Raw genomic sequence first — 9,662 nt, forward strand, 5'->3', positions numbered from 1 at the left:
ATAGATGAGGAATTAGATAGACGAATAAATGAAGGTAAGAAGGTTATTGGTAGAGCAGGTCCCCTTATCAGAAGTAAAAGTATATCAAATAAAGCTAAAATAGCAATACATAATTCTATATTTGTACCGACTGTAGTATACGGTAGCGAGACATGGACTTATCAAGAGAAGGATAAGAGTAAAATTAACGCAATTGACATGAGATTCATGCGCATAATATGCGGGAAAACCCTGATGGACAAAGTAAGTAACAAGGTAATTCTAAAAGAATGTGGTGCAGAAGAGACGCTAGTAGACACATGGGAAAGAAATCGGTTAAGATGATTCGGACATGTTGATAGAATGCCAAATGAACAACTAACGAAACAAGTGTATCAAAGTAAAATAAATGGCAGCGTGCCTAGATGTAGACCGCGGAAAGAATGGTTAGAATGTGTGAAGGAGACCCTAGTTAGAAGAGACATAAGAAGTCACAGAAACACGAGAGCCTGCATGAAAAAATGCTGGGACATAAAAGAAGCTAGAGAAGTATGCCAGGACAGGAAAGTATAGCGGCAAATAGTTAATAAAAAGAGTGTCAGTAGAGTGAATGACGCCTGAAACAAAAGACCTTGGCCACTAATGGACCCAAGTGGGGAACTTTACATAACGACTTCGTGAGGTTCTTCGCTCGGGGTGATTGCTAGAGAGATTGATCAGCAGCCTGGGTCGGAGCAGTGTTGCAGAACGAACGTGTTATTCACTTAAATAGCACGAGAATTCTGGATCAATCTGAAAAATCTCTATCCCTTCCACAAACTACTCCTTTCCCCTACCGAGTAAGTCACGCCTACCCCGAAAGGAAAATGGCTTAATGGTGTAATAATAATAATAAACAACGTATGCTTTAAATTCTCTTAAATGCTCCAGAAATGCTATGTTCGAGCTTAAATGCTGAGCTTATTCTCAACAGCATTTGCTCAATATAAATTATTGGGCTTTAGGAATTCTACTCTCCGGAAAAATGAAGAGAATTACACTCACTTCTGAGTGGCCATCTCTGTTTTTTTCCTCCTGGAAAAGGGACTCTTCACAATATACGCATAGTATTTTCACAACAAAACCGAAAGCAATGAAAAAAGAAGCAACACACGGAAACAGAACACTGAGCCAGAAAACGTAAACAAAGGACGGGGATAAAACAAAAAGATAGTGCATAACGCATGAAAGATTGCTTCCTACTGATAGGACGTGGGTGTGAAGAATCTAGACAGCGCTTGTACTGTAAATCTGAACCCTTAAAGCCAGCGCCATGATCGGTTTTCCTTACAATCAACGCCCGTTGAGGTCCTTGCTCAAGTAGCACAAGCATACAGGCGATCCGACAGGCTAGTAGAATAACGTGCGCTCGCCTGCGTCCTTTCATTCAAGGTTAGGAGGCCTTTCGTGTGTTCTTTTATTTTTGTTAAAGTTATGACAATCAATTGAAAATTCCTTGACACCTTTTAAAAGATACTCAAATATTTAAAATCCTTAAAAATTTTAAGAATACCCTAAAAATGTTAAATCCTTTAAAATCTCATATTAAATAACTGTAATCAATTGAAAATTCCTTGGGATCTTTAAAACTTCTCTCAAATTTGTCAAATCCTTTAAAATCGTTTGAAATGCCTAGAATATGTTTTAGGGTTTCTAAAGTACTTTGGAATTTTTTTTAATAACCCTTCTAGAAATTTGTCTCATTCTTTGAAATTCCTGTAAATTATAAATATACGTTGAAAATTCCTGGACGTTAATTTTATCATATCATATATTATATATTTATCATGTCAATATTTTATACATTTAATTCGTTTATTTTATCATGTCGTATTGAATCTGTGTTTTTGAAAGTTTTGGAAAAGAGAGGTTCGAAACTACGTTCTCTTCACTCCTGTGAAGAACATACAGGATCTCATTTATTAATGAAACTGTTTGAAATCGGGCATTAATGCAACTATAAAAATATCCGCATGCCGATTCTTAAATATTTTGAAATTTTAGATGTATTCCCGAATATTGGTGAACTTATGTACAAATTTGTGTTCGAGAACTGCCATTATCATTTCGAAAGGGCTTAACGAAGATCGTAAAAGTAGCGAACAATAGGACGTGGGGCGTTTGTGAAAATGTCCTGAAAAAGGATGTCATTTCTCGGGTGATTTCTGAGATGAGCATCTTGAGTTACGAGCCACATGTAAGGCTCATTTCCTCATGGTGCGCGGCTCAATAGGCCTTCATTTTTTTGTAGAGACTAATATACATAAATATGAACAGGTTTCAGAAAATTCGTTAAAGCAGTCACAAGTCGAAGACGACTTTCCGGCTATAAATAATTTATTTTCAGAATAATAGAAAATGTCAAATACAATTTGTGGAGAGCGGATTCGATTCATATAAGCTTAGCCGTCGAGGTCGCCTCGGCTCTCAAACAAGGAGAATCCCGGCTAGGTCACCATTTCTTCTTCATAACTTTCGATTGAAAGCGATTAAAATGGCAAAATTTATGAAATGATTTGTAATTTAAAACGTTCCAGTTTTACATATTTTCAATAGGTTAAATTTACAAACTAGGAAAATATTTCGAATTGAATGAAAAGAAATTGAACTTGGAATAAAAATCGTATTTTATGTATCATTTAAAGCATTCAGAATTGAATTATTTCAAAATTTTCAAATTTAAATTTGTGGCGATTAAAATCGAAAAATTTCACATTGATATATAAATTTAAAATGTCAGACTAGCAGCTTCTGAAATTCTATAAATATACATTTCCATGAAATTAAAAAAATTATGATTGAACATAAAAATTGGTAAGACGAATTTGTCTAAAATCATAAAATAAATTCACCTTCATTTGCAGAGTTATAAATGGAAAATTTTTAAACTATAAACATTTAGAACATGATTCTTATAAAAAAAACGGTCACAACAAAAAGTAATTTCCAAATTTAAAATATTAAGAAATGAATAAATGCATATTCCAGGAAGTTGAAACTTAATCAAATCCGAACTACATTTACAAGCACAAAAAAATGTTGTCATGAATAAATGTGAAATCAACTTTTTTTTCCTCAAACTCTTCACAATTTGTATTACTTGAAGTAAATGTAATCCTTCAGAAATTTACAATTTTTAAATTTTCTATTATATTTTTGAATATTCGAGGATTTCAATTTTAACGCAAACTACTTTCCTGCCATTTAATTTTAAAATATTAAAAAATTGAATTTTTTTATATTAAATGCCTGGATTGTCTGTATTTCATTTCATACGTTTAGATTTTAATAATATTAAGTCTTTGGTTGCAATTTAAGTCCTTTCAAATATAATTATTGCAGTTTTAATTATAGAACATATTTTTCTTTTTCAATTTTAAACGTACACAACTTTCTGCTTTATATAATTCTTCGATGCCGTACAGTATCCAATTAAAATACTTTATATTTGCACACTTTTAAGTTTAAAATGAAAAACTAAAAAATATTCTATTAATAAATTCAATAATTTCTTTAAATTTTAATGGTTACAATTTCACAATTTAGGATTTTCATGATACACGATGATTTTTCGAATTTCCACTATCATAAGTTTCAATTTTGGGATTAAAATTGACAGTGTTCTATTTCGAAAAAATATAATTGGAAATTTAAAAATAATTCATTCATCAACAATTAGAATGTTCTTCGAGCACTTGCAGTACTTTCCATGTTTTGATTAAAATTGGCATTGTTGAATTCAAAATGGACAATTGACAATTTAAAAAAAGGTCATTTCTAAACGATTACATTTATTTAACGTCTTGATGTAATAGAAACTGTAAAGGGTTTAAATACAATAAAATTTCCATAGCACAATTCTTCGCAAATAAATTTTGTTGTACTCATCCATTAAGCTGGGATTGCTTTCAATTTCAAGTTTCTTGATTATTATATATTAACATTTCTGCATTAATACATTGATTAATTTTTTACTATTTCCCATTTGGAATTACTTTTTCTTTTCAACCTTCCTTTTCATGATTTCATTTTAAAGGTTTATAATTAGAAACTTTGCCATTTCGAAAGGGGAAAATAAAGGTGAATTTATCTCTTCATTTCAAAACAATGTGACTTATCACTATATACGTTAAATAATAATTTTATAAATTTAATAAAAATTTGGATTTCTAGAATCTTTTACTTTGTAACACTCAATTTACAATTCAATTACAAACGCTCGATTTTTAATCACTTCGAATTTAAACGTATTAGAATTCAAGAGTTGTAATCTTCAAATTATTCTTTTTTAAGGCTTTGAATTAGAAATGATAAAATTTTCATTCCTCTGAATTTTAAATGACCTACTTTTGGCAATCAGAATCGGATAATATTACATTTTTAATGCTTTCAAATTTTCTTCTTCTGAAATTTTAATCTAAAATAATTCAATTTCGATATTCTTGAATTCTATATAAAAATGTTGGATTGTAAAGGTCAATTTTTTAAAGCTTCGGCTTTAAGATTTAGAATTTTTAAATTATTAAATTTTTAACGCTTTTATTAGGAAATTATAGAACTTCAATTCCTTTTCATTCCACTCGCTATATTGCTTTTTCCACATTTTTGCCTATTTTAAATATTTGGAATTAGAACGCGTTCAATTCAAAATAATTTCATAAATTTTTCTTAAATTTCAAACGCTTGCAATTCGAAATTCTCAATAAAAAAATGATTGTCTAACAGGGATTCTCCGGGTGTGAGAGCCCAGTCGCCCTCGACAGCTAACTTCACAGTGGCTCTAATCCCCTCTCTAATCATTTGTATGATTTTCCAATTTGTCATGAAGAATTCGGGCCAACCTGGCAATCCAGTTAGGGGTCGTACGTCGTACTAACATTCGCGGACATAGGAAAGTAGGGTTCTATGCATCTCGTTGCGTGGGTGATTGTGTCAGAGATAATCCAGTCGCCACTAACACTTCTATATGTACTAATAGGTCTCCGAGATCACTCTTTTTTAAAAGGTTTAAAAGAGGTCCCTGATTACGAATATCTTGGGTAGGTTTTCAAAATCCGGGTCAATTATTGTTTAAACCATTTTTTAAAACAATTTCTTTATTTATTGACAAAAAAATTTATAAAATAATTTTTAACATGGTTGAGAAAAAATAAAACTTTTTTGCGTCTAGCACTTTTTTCGTATGAGAAACCGTTTGCAATTTATAGCAATATAAACAAATTATTTTTTAACAAAATTGCCATATTTGCACAGTGCTAACTCAGAATATATAATTCAGAAAAATTTTAAACTTGTACACTGTCTATATCAAGGATATATCACTTAAAAGAAAAATGAAATCTTTCGATCGAACAAACACTTCTCTTCATAAATTGTTGTTAAAAAATTCTTATATTAATTAAAAATCATCCAGATGAACCAGTGTCATAATTTTGCTTCAAATTGTTGCGAAAGCTTTCTCTAGCATTATTATCATAATTTTTTGTTCATGATTTCTCTTAATAAATTGTTTATAACAATTGATATAAATAATTACCATTAATTATCAGAATTGACTTCAATTTTTTTTTATTAATCCTTGACAAATGATTGAACTTTTCACTCTCTTGATATTTCCTCGTACAATGAGCCATTATTCATTTATGGCCTTATAAAAAATGTATCTTTTATAAACACACCCTCCCCTGAAAGCCACAATTTCCAAGTTATTAGCGATTACCTTTTTTGATATCGTTTATTTTACCAAATGGCAATTTTGTTAAAAAATAATTTGTTTATAATGCTGTACATTGCAAACAGTTTCTCATACGAAAAAAGTGCAAGATGCAAACAAGTTTTATTTTTACTCGGCCATGTTAAAAATGTTATAATTGTTTTTTGTCAATAAATAATGTAATTTTTTACAAAAGTTGTTTTAACAAAAATTGAATCATATTTCGAAAACCTACCGAAGATATTTTTAGGGTATTTTTAAAATTTTAAAGAAATTTCAAGAGCTTTTAAAATTTTAAAGAGACTTCAAAGATTTTTAAGGATTTTAAATATTTGTGGATGTTTTAAAAGATGTCAAGGAATATTGAATTGATTGTCACAACTTAAACAAAAATGAGATAACACATGAAAAGCCTCCTAACGTGGAATGAAAGGACTTAGGCAAGCGCACGTTATTCTACTAGCCTGTCGGATCGCTTATATGCTTGTGCTACTTGAGCAAGGACCTCAACGGGCGTTGATTGTAAGGAAAACCAATCATGGTGCTGGCTATAGATTCTTCACACCCACGTCCTGTCAGTAGGCAGCAATCTTTCATGCGTTGTACACTGTCTTTTAGTTTTATCTCCGTCTTTTGTTTCCGTGTTCTGGCTCAGTGTTCTGTTTCCGTGTGTTGCGCACTTTTTTGTTTTCATTGCTTTCGGGTTTGTTGCGAAAATACTGTGCGTGTATTGTGAATAGTCCTTGTCCCAGTAGGAAAAAAAAACAGAGATGCCCACTTAGAAGTGAGTGTAATTCTCTTCATTTTTCCGGAGAGTGGAATTTCTAAAGCCCAAGAATTGATATTGAGCAAATGCTGTCGAGAATAAGTTCAGCATTTAAGCTAGAACAGAGCATTTATGGAGCATTTAAGAAAATTTGAAGCATTTATTGTTTAAATAAATATATATATATATATATATATCATAATTATAACATATAGTGTTACAAAAACGTTCTAGAGTGCAAGAAACATATACTTGTTTAAATTACAGATTTGATAAAGTTCATTTAATTACAGAAAGACAGTACACGTCAGGGAGAAACTGATAGACTTAGGGAATTTTCGAAAAAGTAAAGTTGAAGTAATTTTATTATTATGTGCTGAAAAATTACCAATATTTGGTTCAAAATTATTCAGTTTTGGTTGAGGATTCAAACTATTTTGTTGAAAATTCATCTGTTTTGATTGAATTCAACTATTTTTGGTAAAAAAATTAATATCCTTTTTGGTTAAAATAGAAAACCTCACAGTTTTCTTTGAAAATTCATCCTTTTTGTTTGAAAATCCAACTGTCTAGTTGGAAGTGGAACTACTTTGTTAAAACTTCATTTATTTGATTGATGATTTATCATTTTAGTTGGCAACTTTTTTAGATTCAGAATTTATGTGAAATTGAAAATTCAAATATTTTGTTTAAAATTCATTTATTTCATTCAAACTTCGAATTTGTGGTTGGAAATTCATGTACTTGATTGAAAATTAGTTTTTTCTTATCAAGAATTCATTTTTTCAAGTGAACATGTAAATGTTACATTTTTTGTCAAGAATTATTATTTTTCAATAGAAATTAAATTTTCTTGGTTGAAAATTATACGATTTCGTCGAAAATTTACGTTGATTGTATTGAAAATTAAAGTTTTGGTATAAAAAATTAATTCTATTTTTAGTTGAAAATTGAAGGATTTTAGGTGAAAATGAAACTATTTGTTGGAAATCCCTCTTTTTCGTAAAAGAGAACTTACATTGGTTAAAAGTTCATCTTTTTGGTTAAAAATTAATTTCTGTGGTTAAAAATTTAACTGTTTTCTTAAAAATCGTTTATTTTTTGTTGAAAATTGATTTGACTAATTGAAAATGTTAGTACTTTAATTTTGGTAGAAAATTGATCTTTTTAGTTGAAAATTCATGAGTTTGGTTCAAAATAAAATTTTTTTAAGTTTATTACTTCTCATTTTAGTTGCCACATTTTCTTATTCAAAAGTTACCTGAAGTTGACAATTCAAATATTTTGTTAAAAATTCCTGTATTTTATTCAAATTTCCCGTTCGTGGTTAAAAATTCATTTACTTAATTGAATTTTTTTTTGGTTTCACTCTTTTGTCGAAAATATATTATTTCGATAGAAGCTTAACCTTCTCGGTCGAAAAATATACCATTTTGTCGAAAATTTACTTTGATTTTTTTGAAAATTAAATTTTTTGTAAAAATTGAACTATTTGTTGGAAATCCTTCTTTCTTTCCGTAGAGGAGAACTCTCATTAGTTGAAAGTTCAATGTTTGATTAAAAATTAATTTCTGTGGTTAAAAATTTAACTGTCTCTTTTTTGGTTGAAAATTTATTGTATTAACTAAAAATGTTAGTACTTTATTTCCGGTAAAAAATTGATCTTTTTAGTGAAAATTCATGAGTTTGGTTAAAACTAAAATGTTGTTTAAGTTGATGATTTATCATTTTAGTTGACCAACTTTATTTGATTCAAAATTTACCTTAAATTGAAAATTCTAATATTTTCTTTAAAATTCCTGTATTTTTTCAAAACTTCGAGTTTTTGGTTGAAAATTCATGTACTTTCTTAAAAAGTCTTTCTTTTTATGATAGAAAATTCATCTTATCGCTTGAAAATTGATCTTCCGTTTGTAAATGATATTTTTTGGTGTTATTTAGAATCAATTGTTTTAAACTAAAAATGTGAATGTTTAGTTTTTTGTCAAAAATGAATATTTTTCGACAGAAATTAAATCTTGTTCCTTACAAATTATACCATTTCGTCGAAAATTTACTTTTATTTTCTTGAAAATTAAGTTTTTTTTCTAAAAATTTAATTATATTTTTAGTTCAAAATTTAAGGATTTTAGGTGAAAATTTAACTATTCGTTGGGAATCCCTCTTTTTCATAGAAGAAAACTCCCATTAGTCGAAAGTTCATCTTTTTGGTAGAAAATTAATTTCTGTTGTTGAAAATGTAGCTGTTTTGCTGAAAATTGGTTTCTTTTTCGGTTGCAAAATTTATTGTGTTGAATGAAAATGTAAGTATTTAATTTTTTTGTAAAAAATTGATCTTTTCTGTTGAAAATTGATGTGTTTGGTTAAAAATGCAATTTTTTTAACTTGAAGATTTATCATCTTAGTCCAAACATCATTTTAACTATTCCATTTTTGTGAAAAATGTATCTTTTCATAGGAATGTAATCTTCTAAATTCATATTTTTCGTTATAAATTCATCACTGTGATTAAAAATTAATTTTTTTAGATGAAAATTCGTTGCCTGAAAACTCGGGTTTTTAATGTTTAAAATGTACTTTTTCGACTGCAAATTGGGTTATTCTAGTTTTAGTTTGCAAATCTTTCTTTTTATAATCTGTAATGTTTTAATCTTTTTTAGTCGAAAATGTATATATTGAATTCAAACTGTTTCTACTATTTTAATTTTTATTGAGAATTGATATTGGTTTGATGAAAAATCGTGTACTTTGTCGTTGAAAATTATTATTTTTTTATAGAAACGTAATCTTTTGGGTATAAACTCCAAGTAACTATTTGGTTCAAAATTCATACTTTGGGTTAAAGATTCATCATTTTAGTCAAAAATTCATTTCTTAGGTTCAAAATATTTTTTTTTTAATTTTAAAACTCAAGTAAAAAGTTTTTAAAATATATTTAGAAACAAAACTTGTTTGGTTTGTTATTATTAATCGTCTAGGTATATGGTTCATCTTATACGCAGAAGAATTTAGAAATTGGCATATTGTTGCAACCCTTATTAAGGCACTGTTTAATGCGAATAATATGTTTTCTATGACTTTGACTTCTTTTACCTTTTAAATTAAGCGACCTTTTCAATTTGAATTTTAAAGCGATACATTTTCTAGCGAAATTTAAATAATATA

Source organism: Belonocnema kinseyi, chromosome 2 (assembly GCF_010883055.1).
Source record: "Belonocnema kinseyi isolate 2016_QV_RU_SX_M_011 chromosome 2, B_treatae_v1, whole genome shotgun sequence".
Classification (NCBI taxonomy): Eukaryota; Metazoa; Arthropoda; class Insecta; order Hymenoptera; family Cynipidae; genus Belonocnema; species Belonocnema kinseyi.